The sequence below is a fragment of the Protopterus annectens genome, chromosome 1.part0 (genome assembly GCF_019279795.1).
Source record: "Protopterus annectens isolate FY-2018-M chromosome 1.part0, PAN1.0, whole genome shotgun sequence".
In the NCBI taxonomy this organism is placed as follows: domain Eukaryota; kingdom Metazoa; phylum Chordata; order Ceratodontiformes; family Protopteridae; genus Protopterus; species Protopterus annectens.
Window position 1 is genome coordinate 143,829,455 of NC_056725.1, and position 17,983 is coordinate 143,847,437.

General features: G+C 39.7%; 1 protein-coding gene across 1 annotated transcript in view; it reads right to left on the bottom strand.

Annotated features, from left to right (window-relative positions):
• BBC3 (BCL2 binding component 3) overlaps positions 1–17,983 on the bottom strand; it is an 82,997-nt gene that overhangs the window by 4,906 nt on the left and 60,108 nt on the right. The gene's annotated exons all lie outside the window — the stretch shown is intronic.

The window sequence follows — 17,983 nt, forward strand, 5'->3', positions numbered from 1 at the left end:
CAAAGTAAAATGTCAAACTGTGGCAGTACTGGCATGTGGACTAAGGCCATTGGGCTTTCAAAGGCTATATCCCTATTTCCCCCTTTTTGGAGATTTTTTAAATGACATTTTTAGGTAATAATAACAGAGGGTTCAGATAAAAAAAATACATACTTAAGACTACAACTATAATCTCAGTACTTCCAGTGCAGTGCACCTCTGAATTTGACCCCACGGCTTCTCCTACGATATGTGACTGCCAGAAGTGGTAAAACAACAGACACAGTAATGTACTTCTACTTGCTGCTTTCATAGACGCCCCCATACATTTACATAAATAATAAAGAAATAAATATAAGCGTACAGTGATTTGTGTGCAGTATGTACTGTTAGCAATGCACACAGATCCTTCCTGTCAGAAAAAAAACAAACAAAAGAACATATAATCACAGAAATGTATTTCAATGTGTAGCTTCCAGAAACTTTATTCTGTTCCTCCAAGCCATGGCAATAATTACTTTATTGTGATTAGTCTAACTATCCTTTGTTTCTCACAAGAGACTACATCCCCCCTCGCCAAAAGCATACCTTCCAACTGTCCAGATTTTGCAGTTTGCCCACATTTTTGCCTTGTATATTTCTGGACTATTCCTCACAAAATGTCTGATTTTCTTGCAAATCATTGAGGATTATAGTCACTAAATAATGACAGAAATTTGAGTTTCAGACTTTATACCCATCAGAAAATGTTTGTTAATACAAATATTGTTATTCTAGCAACTTTCTAAGCTGATCACATCAATGTTTAAAATTTGTCCCTGACTTTGGGCCTTTGCTACCCGTTATGCTAGGCTTTGTCCAGAACTCTTGCAATAAGAAGTTGAGAGTTATCCCCAAGAGACATTTACCTCCTACAATCGTCTGTGATGTATCACTGCCACAGATGCTGAAATCACAGCCAGAGTAATCTAGTTTTAAGTTGTTGCTACAAGGCATTCCCCACAATGATCACAGCAAAATTAAACAATGAAACAATGCAACTGCACTTTGCTGTTAGCACCGGAACTATATCTTGTTTCCTAACAGAAAAAAAAAATAAGATCCAAGCATCTGTAGCTCACAATAATCTATATGAATGTGACGAGAGACTGCCAGGAAGGTATTACAATCAGATGCTAACAGTAACCAACTGCAGGTGCCTAGCATTAGCTACCCATGTCTTATTACTATGTCATGGAGTAGAGGTGAGAAATCATGTTAATGAATACCATGACTTCCCAATACTGTGTTGCATTTCCGATTGAATTTAATCGGAACATAGTAACTGTTAAGTGCTGAGTATTCTCCGCATCTGCATTAAACAGGATAGCAGCTTACAAGTGTAATTTTCCAGTACACATTTCATTTACTTGTTTATATATATTTGCTTACCAGGGTAGTGCACTGATCTTTGCAGCCAAAGCCCAGGTGAATAGGATCACATAAGAAATTAACAAACACATTTACAGATACAAGGACATGCTTTAAAACATTACACATTTACAGGTGCAAAAATATGCTACAACATTTAATTCAAGAAGCAGTTTACAAAGTCAAAACGTGAATGGAAAAATATAACTAAATTTAGCAGAGCCTTTTAGATAAGATGTAGCCATAATGACGGAGATGGCTTATGCTACATAGATAGCAGCAGATCACTATTTACAGAGATATGAAGACATTAGAAGAGGCAAGTGAGAACAGTTACAGTAAAGGACACCATGGGAAGAAGACAGAGAAATGGATAGAGATGCATGCAACCGGAAGAGGAGTAGAAAGAAGAGAAGTGTGAGAGATGCAAAGAGAGGAGGGAAGCAGGATGAATGAGAGGCAGTAAGTGAGGGGACGACAATATGAAATAAGGATGAAATATTCCTTCTGCGAAGACAATAAATTAATATTGACATGTATGCTGGCATAAGGAATAAACAACAGAGTAGCATAGTAAATAAATGTGCCAAGCTATATAAATAATAAATTTGAGAGTTCAGGAGTGTGATTTTATCTTATAACAGATGTCACATTTCAACTTAAGACATATTTTTGAGGGAAATTACATGGGCAAAGTAATGTTTTATTTTCTACCAATGCATTTTACAGTTATTTAATGTTGTCAGTTTACTGTTTTACTGTTCACAGTCAAATTTATTTAACCGAAAAGTGCTTATGTTCATTAAGTTTAACTGATAGACCTAAATCACAATACTTCACTAAGTGAAGTTTATTACATTTCAAAATTAAATGCAGCAAAAGGAGACACTCTTCTTGCAAAAGCATGTTGCCAAATTGGTCTTAGACAACTTTGAAAGTAACACTACATGACGCAGTAGCACTGAAACAATAAACAATGTAAACAAGAAAAGGTTTAATATATAATTTCGTTTTGATTACTCAGAATGCTATGTGTACACATCACTGACTAAAATCCTTTAATGATGTCAATGGTTGGGGGTGTGTACATGCAGAAAAACTGAGCAGGCAATGGAAAATAAAACATAAAAAGATAGACACTATAATTTTCCATTTAACAAACAGCATGAAATGAAATAATATTCATTGTAAAATAATGCACTACAAAATAAGTAATACAATTTAAGAACATTTAAAAAATCATTTTCAGATTTGTTTTCTTTAAGCAAACTGACTTTTTTGGCTGACAAAAAGAATCATCTGGACATGGTAAAGTGAAGTACACTGCGAGGATTTAAAAACTTTAAAAGGTGAAAAAAAGCCTGAATGACCATGGCAATCAATCACACACAAAAAATACATTTTCTAGTGCCATCTATCTACGTTCAGAACAACTGCCCACCAACTCATGTCACAATAAGGACGTCCTTTGCACAGCATCTACATATACTTAAAGGTACTTCAGTTGTGAGAAGTACGCTGCATAGATCACAGTCAAGTACAATGTGAAAACAGCTGTAATATTATAAAGAACAAGGAGGCATGTTTAACTTTGCCCCCTTTTTTCTTCTAGATACTAAAACTGTGGTTTCCACATAATCAATAAGCCTAGATTTTATATCCTAAATTTACTTCTTGCCTTTGCAGGGTTAATTCCAAAATCTGATGCACCGTTTAAAATCATCATTCCTCACATGAAATACAGTGAATGATTTGTATGAGATCTACATGAAATATTTCATTTTTTCCATGCCTGTTAAGAATCCTGTAGATTGTGGATAACAGGCACATAACATGAGACTTGTGCAAAGTGGGGCACCATTAAGCCAAGCGACTCATATGCAAAGTGAGGCACCACTAAGCCAAGCGACTCATGTGCAAAGTGAGGCACCATTAGGCCAAGCGACGCATGTGCAAAGTGAGGCACCATTAAGCCAAGCGACTCATGCAAAGTGAGGCACCATCAGGCCAAGTGACTCATGTGCAAAGTGAGCACCATTAAACCAAGTGACTCATGTGCAAAGTGAGGCACCATTAGGCCAAGCGACTCATGTGCAAAGTGAGGCACCATTAGGCCAAGCGACTCATGTGCAAAGTGAGGCACCATTAGGCCAAGCACTTAGAAAAAAGTGCTTTAACTCCATGTAGTTCCTTACAATTCTCCTTCTTGAAATGCAAGCTAGTTTTCCATCTTACATTTAAAAAAAAACTGTAGCAATATTGCAAGACTCTTGTATAATGGCAAAATGAAATGGCCATACCTCTCAACTTCTTAGAGCAAGAAATCTGTATAAAGTCTAAAATGATGGGGGGGGGAGGCCCAAAAATAGGTACAGATGGTTCATAGGTTCATAGGTTGGTAGTAGGCTATCGCCCTATGGCCTATACAAGCCTAGCCATAACAATTCCCTGGCTATTTCTTCCCACACTATTTACTTCCCTGTACCCCTGTCTAGCAAGGCGACTGACGTGATCCCTGGGGTGAATTTCCTTTCTCCCATCCAATATTGTTCTTATAAACTTAGCTTTTACAATAACAGAATGTGTGCATTTATTTTCTGAAGGATATGAAGTCAAACTCAAATGTACGTCATTATTTAGTGACTGCAATCCATGGTGATTTGCCAGAAAAACATATGTTTTATGATGAACAGATCAAAAATATGCGGCAAAAATCTGGATAGTCTGGGAAAATCTGGACAGCTGAGAGGAGCTGAGAGGTATGGAGATGTTTGGTCAAGCACCTGGCAGTCACTGTGGAAAATATATAGCTCTGTTTTGCCTGTTGCAGCTTTCAATCCTTCTAGATGTAGTCAAAAGGAAGAATTACCTGTCTTGGATGTAAGTATTGCATACTAGTGTAAATGGTGATGTCCCTTCCTCCCGTGTGCGTACATGCACACTTTTACCAATGAACTCCAAATAAACAGGTTACAGACAGAAAATAATTTTTTAACAGGATTAAACATTTTCCCACGTTCTGTTATCCATGATGTGAGCTATGATCCCTCCTTCAGTATTTTACTTCAGTTTCACCCAAGCCTGAAAGAAACCTTACAATACAGCAACACGGTCTACAGCCAGACTTAGACAATATGCAACTGCTTGAAAACCATGTTCTGGCACAGCAGTTGTATCAGACCCACAAGCACTGTCAAAGATGACTCTCTGTGGATCCTGGTTTGCTTCTTGCCTTATTACACGGTTAAGTTTGTTTATTTTGTTCTGTGTTGTGTAACAGTGTAAAGTTCACTAAACCTATATAATTACACCGCAATTACCTTTCAAAATATAGCAATGTCATTATCCAAGCCTTGATACACCTGAAGAGTTAGTCTGATCACTTCTGATGTAAACATTTACACCATAAAACAAAGTCCCCATGACTAGCAAGCCCCTACATCTACGTAGCAAACAGAAACAATCACTTGATAACTGATACTGCTGCCATCTTAGGCAGCAAAGCACATTTCAGTTCTGACTACTGAAACAACTACAAGTATTCAGAGTCAGTGGAATACATTTAATAGGCTTTTATACAATTTTGCAAGGATCACCACTTAAGGGAATTTTTGAAACATGAAGTATGACAGCAGTGTCCCTAACTGACAAATATTAAATGAAAGTCCCTGCATGGCGCACAGTATGGAGCAAAACAGAAAAGAGGAGTTGCAGACCTGGAAATGTGTTTACATTACTATGGTTGTAGTAATGGAAGCAGAAGGCACACCTCATCCCGGGAGCATCAGTTTGGACAAGGTACACTCACATCTTGCAGTTAAAAGGTCCTGAGAAGTATGGTGGGAAACAAAATCACTGCAGTTGGTTTATGCCTTTAAATGGGCAACAGCCAAGCAATTAAAGGACACGGTCATAAATTAAGCAGTGGTGTTTCCCATAAGGACACTTTGCACATTATGTTTGTACCCCATGAGACATTACCATACTTCTCAGAAATGGGTTACAATAATGACAAGTAAAGCCGAAAAAAAATGGCAATATCTTTGAATCAGGGAGTAACACTGCAGATTATGTAAAATAATTTCATTACATGCAGAGATTTTTCCTCTGCTCAAATTACAAAAGAACAATAATGTTTAATAACTGCGTCAACAAACAGGTCAGACAAACCTGTCAAACCAGTCAGCCCTCTAGTTCTCATAAGCAGTTCTGCCTAGTACACTGCACTACAAAAGCAGAACAAAATCTGATTTCTTTACTCTATAGTCTATACTCTTACAAGTGCAATAGCAAAACAAATACATGTAATACAGCCCTTTCCAAACTGTAACAATGACTAAGGTTTTTGGTAATGGCTTCATCATGTGCATTTCTAGAATATGAAAAATGAATGGGTCTTGATTAGAGAGACATGTTTTTCTACAGAGGAAAAGAATAAGACAGACTAAATGCTAAAGGTATTCTTTTCATATAGGATACTGTCTGCAGAAACAATGCTCTCAGTACAGAAAAGTAGCATTTTTGAATAAGGTAAGAGTCCCAGTGAGAAATAGCAAATTCCCAAGGCTTGTTATCTGATGCAAAATTACAATGAACTCCAAATGTGCCATACCCACGTTGACTGCTAGAAAGAAGTTAGAAGACAGAGACAGACCTCTTGCTGACATGGTACTCCTACTATCTTAACCAAAACCCACTCCTGAATTGGATCTGTTAAAAGCCAGGGTATGGTTAGTCCTAAACTTTTAAAAATCCTTCCAGCTGAATCAATAATATCTCTACTAGGTGCAACACTCTCTACTTGTTGTTTAATCAATGCAACTTTATCCAAGGATACATTGGCTCATGCTTCCATGAGCTTCTCCCATTACCCACGGCTTTTCTTGTCAGTTCAAGATTTAGCCATGACTACTACACCAAGAACATTCAATGCTAAGGAGCTGCATCTGAAAATTCTGCTTTAATGTGATGTTGAGTCTAGAAGAAACTGACCACCAAGCTGCAAAGGCAACAGAAAATGTTCCATGCAGTATCAGTTACCGACACAAAACATGAATAACTTTCAACTGAAAACAAGCAGTTAAACGTTCTTCTGACTGGATGTCAGATTTTTGGGGGCTTTAGGAACAAGGTTTTGAAATTTGTAGATGGTACAGTTGTGATAGGAACTTATAAGTATTGTAGAAGTTTGAATATGTTCACTGTTGCAGTAATAACTCTAGAGACTTTTGCCACAGAAGGCCCAATGGCCAAACCTTCCACAGCTTAGTACCTTTCTCCTTCTAGGACTGGCAGACACCCTTCCCATGTGAACATCAGGGCATTATAGGTGCATATACAGGAGGATGTCTGTCAATGCCATGTTTGGTTCTTTCTTGCCATTGTAACACAGTTCTGTATGGTCTAAAGTCACAGCTCTGACTGTCCTGCCTACAAGTAATCCCCATCAAGGTAGTTCAAGAAGAAGCGGCAAGAACCACCCAAGCTGCTTTTTCACATTCTAGGCAAACCTGAGGAGGGAATGTGCCTAGTCAAGATAATAGAGGGGGAAGGCAGGAGGAAAAGTACCCAACGTAACCTAGGGATGCCTGCAGAAAGAACAGAAGAAGGGCAGAGAGTGGGAACTGGCACTGCAACACAAAGCATCAACAATTATGTTAAATACCTAATACAACTGAATTAAGGCCACTGTGTTTAATAGTGCTGTACAACTCCTGGGAAGCTTACCAAAGATTATGGAGCAACTGATGGATGATCAGTGGTTTCAGAAGTCTCTGAAGAATGGCTGTTGCAAACACTGTCCTAGTCCTAGATGCAATGTCCAGCCAGTTGTGCTTGTAAAAACTGTGGCTAGGTAACCACAAAGCTGCTCCGAGGAGAGACCCGGTACTGTATTGCCAGGAAAGGATTAACAGAAGCAAAACAGTATGCCAGCCATTCGGAAATAAGTCTGTTTACTGACTGGCTTCCTTCATTCCTTGCTCTTTGAAAATTAAGTGAATAACTGTTAAGTATTTCTTATTTCTTCTGTACTGCCCAAGTAAAATCTAAATTGCCTATGCACATCCAGGTAGTGCAACATCTTTAACTTTGTTCTGGTGTGATGAAAAAAAAAAACAAAGGGAAGTGAACAGCCTGATTTAGAGATAATGAACCTATAGAGATAATGAATCTATGAACCTATATTATCACCATTTTCGAGATGAAAGTAAGATGACTACGTATAGTGACCATATGCTTGTGGAAGATGAGAAATGTTTCTTTGTCCTTGAGGATCTCTAACTATGAAATCCTTTCCAGATTAAATGGGTAGGTTGTGGTACTGAGAAGCTAATCCAAAGGTTGCCAAAGTTAGTTTCTCTACAACATATTTATTTATTTACCAGCAAAGTCTGACTTGGAACGAAACCAATTTTCAGCGAAGGCCCGGGGGAGAAATGCTCCAGACACATGTCTTTGTAACATGGGAGGAAACCGGAGCACCCGGAGGAAACCCATACGAAAGCGGGAAGGACATGCAGACTCTACACAGAAAGCACTCCAGCCAAGAATCACACTGGAGAACCTCTTGCTATGAGGTGACAACACTACTGATGTACCACTGTGCCGTCCATGAAGTCCCATAGTAGAGTGAGTTCCCTCATACGGTTTCAACTGCAAAACCTCCCCCCACAAGGAATTGCTTTACTGGCAACAAGGAACAGAGTGGGGGATCTTAAGGTATACAAGCTAAAGTGGTTCAGCTGAGACATGCATTCAACAAACCATAAGACAACCCTGTTTAGTAAAGGCCTGACAGAGGAAAAAGACTTTATTACTGATACATTTATAAATATGGATAACAAATTTAATATACTAACTTTCTATAATTTATATTGGGTTATTTGCTTAACTGTCAATATTTATTTCATCAAGCACAGTAAATAACTTACAAAAGCAAGCCTCTAGTAAAATGAAGATGTCAGACTTGATCTAGCCTTCAGTCAATTAATAATGGAAGAAACTCAGCAATTCAATTCTCTGGCACATAAGTAGACTAATGTTTCTTTTCACATTATTCTAAAATGACTTCAGAGCTGACTACCTCAGAGACAAAGTGATAAAGATGAGCGTGTTAAGGTTAAAGCACCATTGGTCTAAGGTGCATTTCATCAACATTTGACATACTAAGGTTGACGTGCCGCTTAACGTCCAGGATGGGTTTTATCCCATTGAAAGGTAAGCAGCGCAGACATTAAGTGAACATTGTATTCTTTACTTTGTGCTTTGCTTAACGTCCAGCTGCACAATGTCCGACCGCATTTATGTCCTCTTAGTACAGTACGGATGTAAATGACTTTGCACACTGTGTGTAAGGGCATTAAGCAGCGCACACCTTTATATGACATCAGGAACAGACTGTGTACCATTTTTCAGCCCTTTAGTTCTATCTGAAGAAAGTGAAAGGGAAAACAATGTCCTGCTTTCTACTGGCAGTATCTTGCTGTTAACATCTCAAGTGTCCCATTATGTCTGCTAGCTGCTCATCGTGATGCTTATTCACTGTTAGGTCATCTGACAAGACTACCCCGGATCTCATTCCATCTTTGCTGTTATTACTACTTCCCCTACAGCTATGTACTCTCACCATGGAAAGAAGTCTATTTTGTTGCTCAACATTTGAATTGGCTCGATTCATATTAATCTCTCATAATAACCACCCTCCTTTTTACTCTTACTGTCATTCATGTGTATCACTCCTGCCATCTCTCTATCTCTCTCTAGCTTTCACTTTGCCATCTGTAAAAAAACTTGCATCTTCCCTTAAGACCTTTCATAATGTTACTTGCTAAGACTGAAAAGAATCAGATTTAGAGATGAGTACTATAGCACACCATTAGTAACCGATCTTCTTCTATGAGAAGATGCAACTTTCGACTGCCTCTGTGTATTTATTACCTAACCAGTGTTTTACCCATGATACCATGCAAGTACTCAGACCAAAGTTGTGTTACATGTGCATTCACCTTTGATATGCCATTGCATCTTTCTGGTCAACTATTCTGTTTGACTAGTCAAGGGACTGTACAAGGTTCATCTAATACAGCACTACTCCCTCTGTGAATCCAAATTACCTTCAGATTCGTTCATAGGTTGGTACTAGGCTATCAACCCAAGGGCCTATACAAGCCTAGCCATAACAATTCCCTGGATATTTCTTCCCACATTATTTTCTTCCCTGAACCCCTGTCTAGCAGGGTGACTGACGTGATCCCAGAGGTGAATTTCCTACCTCCCATCCAATCGTCAAGGTTCCTTTTGAAGAGGGCCAAGGAGGCGCTCTGCTTGACATGTATGGGCAGTCTATTCCAGAGTATGGGGAGTCTCTGGGTCAGGAACCTATCCCTCCAGCATGTTTTGTTCATTGTGGTGACAAGGTTTAGATCCCTGAAGCGTATGGCTCTGAGGGATTGGGATTTCTTTAAGTGAAGCATGTCCAACAGCTCAGGGCTTGACATGGCCTTGTACATTAAGCAGAGATCGCCTCTGAGTAGACAATATGCCACAGAGTATAGCTGAAGTTTTTTAGACTTTCAGCATAGGGCATCTGCTTTAGGCCTGTGATTCTTTTAGTGAGGTATTTCTGCGGCCTTTCCAGCTGTTGCAGATGTCTTGTGAGGTACATACCAAATGGGGAGTTGTACTCTTATAATGAGTCTAATGAGGGATGAGTACAGTAGGGCAATGACCTCTTTTTTCTGGATGAAAAGCCCTTAGTGATGAAGTGTGCCACATAGAAGGATTTCCTGATTGTTGTGGCAATGTGGTTATCGAAGGTGAGACCACTGTCCACCTGTGTCCCTAAGTCTCTCATCACACTTTCGGTGTTTAGTGTACTGCCACCTATGTGGTAATTCATGGGTACATGGTTTTTCCCAAAGGGAATAACTATACATTTCTTGGCATTAAGCTTGAGCCCATGGCTCTGGCACCAAACATCTGTTTCTGTAAGGCCCTTTTGTAGAACATCCACATCATTTGGGGATTCAGTAATGGCTCCCAGTTTGCAGTTATCTGCGAACTTTGTTAGCCAGAGTCCCTTAGTGTTGGCCTGTACTTCAGAGAAGTACATGCCAAACAAGAGAGGTCTCAGGACTGACCCCTGAGGTACTCCACTTGTCTGGAGCTGGACTTGGAGTCGGCTACTTTTGCAGTGTGGGTTCTGTCAGTAAGCCAGTTGGCAACCCATCAAGTGATGTAGGGATTTAAGCCCAGTAAGTTTATCTATGATTCCAGAGTGGGGGATGGTGATGAAGGCCTTGGCAAGGTCCAGATAGGCTGTGTGGGCTGCCTTACCATCGTCCACAGCTTTGGAGACTGATTCGAAGAAGTCAATCAGGTTCAGGAGACAAGATCGGCCCTTCACGAACCCAAAGTGGGTGGGGTCCAGTGTTTGAAGGTTGCCAGTGTCTTTGTTTTTAAGTTCATTGATATTGTGGTTCATGCCCTTGCAGAGCAGGATCATCAGACTGATGGGATGGTAGTTCCCAGGATCCAAGGTGGATCCCCCCTGGTGGAGTGGGATAACTGTAGCTGTGCGCCACTCAGGTGGGCACGAAGCCTGAGGTGAGTCTATGATTAAACATGACACTTAGGTGAGGTGCCAGTTCATTTTGTAGTTCATGTAGTACACAACCTGGGATGTCATCTAATTCCATGGATGCTGTATTCTTAGCTTTGGAGAGTGCAGTTTCTACCTGTGTGGCCATGATTACTGGAATTTGGCAATCTTTAGGTATTGAGATGGGCCTTTTAGGGGGTGAGAGGGGGGTGAAGTTGGCACTAAATAGATCTGCCAGGATATTGGCAATATCCTTGGGATCACATGCTTTGTCATAAACCACAAGTCATTCCCTGAAATATTACCTCATGGTTAATTGTAACTCTCAAACCTTTATCTCCACAATTAGGAGCTAAGCACAACATGATTAGGGAAAAAGTTCCCAAATTAGGGACACTATTTTAAATATTGGTGCTATTAACTTAGAAAGTTGATACAAAAATGATGATGTGAATTGATATATATTTTCTGAAACAAAAGAAATGTGTAACTAGAATGATTACCTGTACTTACTGACTGTAGTCTATCACCTTTTCTCAAAAAATGTTTTTAAGAGAAATGGAACAAAATTTTAACTACAATTAGTGATGCCCTAAAAATGTCAAAGTCAGTTGTCTGCATTTCCATCTCTTGTAAAAGGGGGCGGGCCTGCATCTGTCTTCTTAAAGACATCATGGACGTTATATTTTCCCATTATATGATAAAAAGTTAGTGATTCTTCCTGACAGATCTCCTTCAGTTGTTTTAAGAATTTCAAGATAAGCTTAAATCACTTTCTATTACTTGTCCATCTTAAGTTTTGGAAGTGGAGTTCATCCATAAGCCTATCTTTTGTGAAAAGCATAGGGAAACAGTCTTGCCTCTGGGAGTTCAGCTGAATGGATCGAATGACTCCCATTTTCTAACTTCATAAATACTAAGTAACATAGCTCATACCCTGCAGACTTCAAAATGTGGAACACTACGTCTCAAAATGTGGAGCACTACGTCTCATAATGTCTAATGCTATGTCTCAAAATGTGGAACACTGAGTCTCATAATGTGGAATATGATGTCTCAAAATGTGGAACATTGCAAATCATAATGTGGAATACTACGTCTCAAAATGTGGAACACTATGTTTCATAATGTGGAATACTAGTCTCATAATGTGGAATACTACGTCTCAAAATGTGGAACACTACATCTCAAAATGTGAAACACTGCATCTCATAATGTGGAAAACTATGTTTCAAAATGTGGAACACTACGTCTCAAAATGTGGAACACTACATCTCATAAAGTGGGACACTACATCTCAAAATGTGGAACACGGGTCTATATCAGAACATCGAAGTATTAAAACTTCAAATGTTCTGATACTGAACACTATTCACCGAACGCTAAGAATAGCGAAGCTGCAGAACAGCGAATTCTTTCCTTGGGAAAGAATTTGGTTGGCCATTTCTGTGGCTTCGCTATTCTTAGCGCTGTGGTGGAAAGTTACTGGTTGGGTTCAGGTAAGTGTGCGATTGTTTGTACGTTAGGGTTAGGGGCGGGTTAAGTGAGTTAGGGTTAGGGTGCAGGTTAGGCATGTGTGCAACAGTGACAGACTTTAGCGTTAGGGGCGGTTTAAGTGAGTTATGGTTAGGGCGCGGGTTAGGTGAGTGTGCGATAGTGACGGACCTTAGGGTTAGGGTTTGGGTTAAGGTAAGTGGGTAGATAGTAGTGTATGTTTAGTTTAGTGTAGCGTTAGATGTAGGAATTTAAGTGTATCTGTGTGGTTGCTGTTTGTTTGATGTGCTTGTGTTGTGTGTATGTGTTTTGGAGCAGCAAAGTTTTTCCATGGGAAAAAAATTTGCTGTTCTGAATGTTCGATATTTTCATGTTTAGATGTTTTGGGGCTGATGAAATAGTGTTCGCTATTTTCATCTTTCGATAACATGATATAAACGCTGGAACACTATGTCTCATAATGTGGAACAAAGGAGCAAAATGTGCAGTGCTTAACAACTTCCACCTAGGAAGTTCACAGCATGGTTAATAATTGTTTCTTCACACATACAAAAAGTTATTTTAATTGATGAATACAACTCAATATTATTTACTATAGATATCTGCTTAAAAAAATAACAATGAACATTATCAGACCCTTTTAATGTGGAACAGCACAAAACATGGAATTTTTAAGACTCAAAATATGGTCAACCATAAAAAACTTCTTAATACAGTAACCCCCCTAAACATCTCCACCCCCTCAATCACATGGTTCAGAAGCTACTTATCAGAATGCCAACAAGTAGTAAAATGGCAGACCCAACTATCCCCACTTCTACCAGTATCCTTAGGGGACCCTCGGGGCTCCATACTGGGTCCACTACTTTTCTCTTTATTTACCAACCAGCTCTCATCTGCCATACCCAATGCTGCTGTACAATACGCTGACAACACCACCCTCATATGTTCATCCCACACACTAGAAGACCTTCACTGCATAACCCAAAACGGCTTCTCATCAGCTGAATCCTGGTTCACTAACATCCACCTTATTCTAAATCCAAATAAAACAAAACTTCTTTTTGATCCCAGTAGATCCCCTCCCCCATGTGACATTCACTATAATGTCTAAGAACAATACTATTATCACCCCTACCTCCCACACTAAACTATTAGGAGTAGAAATAGATTGCCTAAAATTCGACAGTCAATTAGCCCAAACTATCAAGAAGGCTCAGAAAAAACTAGGTCTCCTTTACCGGAATAAGCAATTTCTCACTAATCACACCAAAACGACTATTGCCAGGACACATCTGTTGTCTACCCTCCTCTACGCATTCCCAATTCTAACCAACCTCCATAAAACTGACCTACAAAAACTAGAATTTTGTTGCAATAAGATTGCTAGATTTGCAACTGGGATTCCTTCTAGGACCCATCACTGTATAGCTCTCAAACAACTAAACTGGATAGAGTTACATCACCTACTGAAACTCAATCAACTGACATTAGCCCACAAACTATATTACCACCCAACTAAAACTCCGGCTCTTGAAAACCTAATTATCCCTTATTTTGCAACAAAAACATAAAGATCTAGCAACCAAAACCACCTAAATATCAGCCAACATAACAACGATGCAGGGAAATCTCTCTACAGCTATTCTATCTCCAAAGCCTGGAATACACTACCTACCTACCTGACTTCCATTAGCTCTACCCCACTATTTAAAAAGCTGCTCAAAACCTATACTGATGCATGGCTATGCTCCTGTGACACTCCAGGATAAAATACCTACTGTACAGTCTATTTTTACTCTTTACCAATATGCACTACTAATCCCTCATCTACCTAACAGTACCCTACGACTTAACTGGAATCTTACTTTACACAACATGCCTGCTTCTCTGTTTCATCTCATCCACTAATAATCATTCCATATTAGCTGCAGCTTTTCCACACCACCTTCAAATTTAAAAGTATTGTACATATCATATCTATACCCCCATGTTGAGTTGCAAGGCTCATACATCCTAAGACCTGCAAAAATGGGTTAATACACTAAATCTGTTAATAGCAAAACTAGAATATGCATGTGAATCCCATTAATAATTATTGATTTCTTTAGCTGTTTTTAACAGCACTATTGCAAGATACACTTACTGTGTTATAATACTCTACAAGAAACTACCTGCAAAATGTTTATATTTCTCATCCTGTTGCTATGTGACATCTTAGGAATTTTATTTTATTTATTTTATTGTTTTACAACATAATATTCTTAATATATGTCATAATAAATAAAACCAAAAGTTACCCCCGAACGTAGGATATCACACCAGCAGAGACAATAAGTAAATCTTTTTTAAAGAATTTGTTGCTCCACATTGCTATTGTTAGCGTGGTGATTACTTTTTTGGAAATATTGGCAGTTGAAAAGTGGATTCAGTGAAGGACTTCCTTTCACCTTACAATAACTGTTGGTGCCTACCGTCTAAGTATTGGAAGAGGGCCGTTTTACACCAGCAACCGCTGTTTTTTGGATTTACTTAATATATGTCATGTTTATATCTGATTTCTCTCTGATTTAATGTATTATATCATATCTAATTTAATTTATGTTATAATTTTATGATTTTATGTATTATGTTTGGTGCTTTTCTCACCAGGCCTCCGCTGAAAATGGACCTATGTCCAGTCGGACCTTCCTGGTAAACAAATGTAAAATAAATAATAAATAAAAATGAAACCAGCCTTTTTTCAGTTTCAGTCTCACCTCCTAATGTATTATTATGTAGCATCATTTCTTTTGTTTGCTATTAACTTAACATTTATTGACCCAACACTTAAGTAACAGAGCTCTAAAGAAATGGCTCCTGTCATCTCAAAACTACCAACGACCTCCTTCCCTTTCTTGTTCTAGATATCTAAGAATCAGTTACATCCTGGACAACATGATTCTGTACTCTTTCACTGGTAAGCTGTACACTTGCTCACTCTTTTGCATTCCCCAAATACACCAAAGCTCACTGTTACACATCAACAAAGACAGATTAAAAAAAAAACACTGAAGTAGCTGAGAGGCACTAACTCCCAAGTCTTAATCTAAAGGTTATGCAATAGTAACAGTCTCTGCAAATGTTATTAGGCATTAGACATTCCTAAAAACAGAAAGTCTGACCTTGTGTCCTTTCCACTAACTCAGAGAATGTGCCTCAGATCACGCCTGCTCTGGCGTTCCACATACACTTCATACAGAAGCAACCAAATTAAGAGGGATAAAAGTAACGGAGCAACAGAGAAAGTACAGTTGTGTACCTACCATAAATGTAGATGTTCGAGTGTATTCACTGTTGCAGTCATTACTCTTGGGTTATCCTGCTGGCAGGCTACCCGCAGTCGGCCCGAGTTCCAAAGTCTAGGTCCGGCGTCGGTTGCAGTCGCCTCTTCCCTGACGTCAGTGCGCCAAGGGGTATAAAAGATGCAGCCGACGCCATTTTCTTCAGTTTTTCTTGCCCCAGATGTCAGGTGCCCTAAATAGGTAGGCTGAAAAATATATATATCAAAAAGAAATGCATACACAAAAATAACATTTCCTTCATCTACAAGCAAATACACCAAAAAGGTTGTATAGAATAGAGAAGTGCAGATAAGGCCCAGCAAAGAGAAGGGGGATGGTGGGTGGGTAACCTGGACTGCAACAGTGAATACACTCGAACATCTACATTTATGGTGCACAACTGTACTATGTTCATCGTGTTTCACTGTTGCAGTCATTACTCTTGGGTTGAATCCCAAAGCTGAGGAAGGGTGGCTGGGCTAAATAGGATTAGGAGAGGCTATGAGACCCTGCAGAACTGCAGTGGCGAAGCCTGCTCTGGACTTAGAGTAGAGAGGCAAGTGGTAGTGCTTTGTAAAGGTGTGCACTGAACTCCAAGTTGCAGCCTCTAAGATTTCTTTGGTTGGTACTCCCCTGATAAAGGCTGCTGAAGTGTCTGCTGCTCTGGTGGAATGAGGCCTAATGCCCTTAGGCACTGATTTGCCATGTTGAGAACAGCAGAAACGGATGCAGTGGCCTATCCATTTAGAAATAGTCTGTTTTGAGATAGCCTTTCCTTGTGATCCTGCAGCATATGACACTAGAAGTTGCTCAGTCTTTCTGAAAGCTTTAGCTCTGTTCAAGTAGAAGTGTAACTGCCTGTGTATATCCAAGGAATGCAGAATTTTCTCCCCCTTGTTCTGTGGATTTGGATAAAAGGTAGGCAAGTGAATGGTTTGATTGAGGGCCACACTGGACACCACCTTAGGCATAAATGAAGGGTTTGTCCTCAGAGAAACCCTGTCTGGATGAAAAATTATGAAAGGTTCCACAGCCATGAATGCTTGTAACTCCAAGACTCGTCTTGCAGAGGTAATGGCTTGGAGCAGAGCTGTTTTCCAGGATAAGAATTTAATATCTGCTGTTGATGCTGGCTCAAAAGGAGGCAGTGTGAGTTTTTCCAAAACAAAATTGAGGTCCCAGGCCGGAACTGGTGCTCTCCTTGGAGGCCTAATGTTTTTGGCCCCTCTGAGGTACTGCCTTATTAAAGGGTGAGAAAAGATAGGTGGTTCCGTATTGTAATGTGCAGAAATGGCAGAGGCATGAATCTTAATTGATGAGAAAGAAAGGCCTTTGTTCAACATCTCAGTTAGGTATTGTAAAATCTGAGGAATGTTTGGTACAGACGTGTCAATGTCTTGTTCCTGGTTCCAAACACAGAATCTCTTCCATTTTTCTGCATAAGAGTTTCTGGTACTGGGCCTCCTGGCCTCCAAGATAACATCCAAAACTGCTTTTGAAAGGGGAGTGTTCATTATGGCTACATTATCCACCATGCTGCCAGATTTAAGGTCCTGAGTTGGCTGTGCAGGATCTGATTGTTTTGTTGGGTCAGCAAGTGAGAAGTCTGAGGCAATATCCATGCTGGACCTTGAGACAAGCTCTTCAGGATTGGGTACCAGTGCTGGCATGGCCAGTCTAGTGCAATCAGAATCATTTTTGGCTTATCTTGTCTGACCTTTAGGAGTACTCTGGGAAGGAGAGGTAGTGGGGGAAAAGCATATACTGTTAGATTTTTCCAGTTGAATGACAGGGCATCCACTTTCCATGCTTGCTTGTGGTAAGTCCTTGTGCAAAATCTCTGCAATTGACAGTTGTGAGTGGAGGCAAATAGATCTATGTCTGGGCATTCCCATTTCCTTGTTATCATCCTGAAGACTTGTGGATCCAGTTTCCATTCCTGGGGATCCATGAGGTTTCTGCTTAGTTCGTCTGCCAGAGTATTTGTTTTTCCTGGCAGGAATTGTGCTTGCAGGTGTAGTTGAAAGGCCAATGCTGTGTCCCATAAGGTCATTCTTGTCTGCAGAGGGGGTAGGAATGAGTACCTCCTTGCTTGTTTATGTACCACATGACCGTAGTGTTGTCTGTCTTTATTAGTAATTGTCCTGGATGAAGCAGGTCCTTGAAAGCTGTCAGG